This window comes from Artibeus jamaicensis, unplaced genomic scaffold (assembly GCF_021234435.1).
Source record: "Artibeus jamaicensis isolate MK-2021 breed Jamaican fruit bat unplaced genomic scaffold, CSHL_Jam_final contig_510, whole genome shotgun sequence".
Taxonomy (NCBI): Eukaryota; Metazoa; Chordata; class Mammalia; order Chiroptera; family Phyllostomidae; genus Artibeus; species Artibeus jamaicensis.
Genome location: NW_026521865.1, coordinates 77,196 through 79,153, shown reverse-complemented (window position 1 = coordinate 79,153; position 1,958 = coordinate 77,196).

Below are 1,958 nucleotides of genomic sequence, written 5' to 3'. Positions count from 1 at the left end.
TCATTTTCTGAAGTCATTTATCGTGTTCTTCTCAATCTTCAAGAATTCTTCAGTGTAGACGGACATGTGGCAAGCAATATAAACAATGTCAGTATTTTGTCTATTACTTATATTACCACAATTCCTTCCAAGTCTGTCACTTGTCTTTTATCTTTTGCTACCAAAAATTTTAAGTATTTATTTAATGAAATCTATAAAATTTTTCATTTATGTGTTTCATATAACATTCTTACTGGGTTGGCCAAAAAGTTTGTTTGTTGTTTGTTTTTTTGGCTGTAAGATAGTTCTAGTAGCACTTAGTTCTCTTTAACTTCACGTGAAACAATTTTGTTAGGTTATATTGTGACAGCTGTAATGTCAGTGTGTATTAAAATACACATCATAATTGGTGAATTTTTGTGTGCACATGTTAATATGGAAGATGGAAGAAAATACAGAACATTTTTTGGCACTTTATGCTTCACTGTTTCAAGAAAGTTTAAAACACAACTGAAATGGTAAAAAAGATTTGTGCAGAGCATTCGGAAGATGTTGTGACACTGAAGGTGTCAAAAGTGGTTTGTGAAGTTTTGTGCTAGAGATTTCTCACGGGATGGATGTTCTATGGTCAGGCAGACTGGTCAAAGTAGACAGAGATCAAATTGAGACATTACTTGAGATCAACATTATTCCATGGTATTGGTGAAAATGAAAAATGTGTCCTTTACTGTACAGAAAAAACAAACGGACTTTTGGACCAACCCTCTAAATTTTTAAGAGTTTTTATGCTGTCACAGAGTAGGACAAATACCAACCTATGAGTCACAGAAAGCACATTCTACCCATTCTGCAGATGCCTTAAGAGTGAGAAGATATTGGAATTACAAGAGGATGCTCTAGGCTAAATGTGAAAATACAGGAAGAAGGAACACTAAAAGTGGAGAAGGTACATGTGATTTAACAATTCATCAACTGCTGATATGCAGCAATGCTTTATGCACTGAGAGGGGGAAGACAAATGAAAGTCAAACACATTTTCAGTCCTCCAGAAGTTTACAATTAATACATAAGCAAAAACATTATAAGCAACAGTTAAGCAGTGCTAATTGTTCAAGAACTTTGCAATGGGCTTCAAATCAATGGAGTCCATGGAGATGACAGTACAATGTAGAACAGAACTCTGAATGGTTTCAAGAGAGATGGTGAGTACCAACCACCATTTTTAAAAAAATGTAAACACCTTCGTCAATTATAGTAAATATTAGAAAAGTGCTCTTAGAATAAGTATTACAATGAACATCTTAGTGTAGTATCTTTTGGCTATGTACTAGGGGCAAGAACTGCTGGGTCACAGAATGCACATTATGCTCATCTTTACTAAATACAGTCAAATAGGGGTTATAAGTGATGGTTATGAAGTTCCTTCAGCATTGTGATGAAAGCTAAAAGAGTCAGCACATCTCTCACAACAAAAGATCAAACAACAAGAAAAGGAAGCAGCCATTCAAAAGAATATGGAAATTAAAGGGTAGTAAAATATTCATTTTCACTTACATAATGATAGAGGGGAGTAAACACGTAATAAAGACAGACAAAAACACAGCTCAGCCCTGGCTGGTGTAGCTCAGTGGATTGAGCACAGGCCTGTGAAGCAAAGGGTCACTGATTTGATTCCCAGTCAGGGGAACATGCCTGGCTTGTGGGCCAGTTCTCCAGTAGGGGACACAAGAGAGGCAAACACACATTGACGTTTCTCTCTCACTCTTGCTCCTTCCCTTCCACTCTCTCTAAAAAATAAATAAGTAAAATATATTTAAAAAAAAAACCACCCACAGCTCAATTACAGAGCCAGCCAACATTCCTTAGATGTGGAGAGAAAATATAAGAAAACACAAAATTAAGAAGCATGGCAAAAAAAGTAGTAAGTGTTCTGGTAAGCGAACCTATAGTATGAGTGCCCTCACTAAGTAATTACAGTC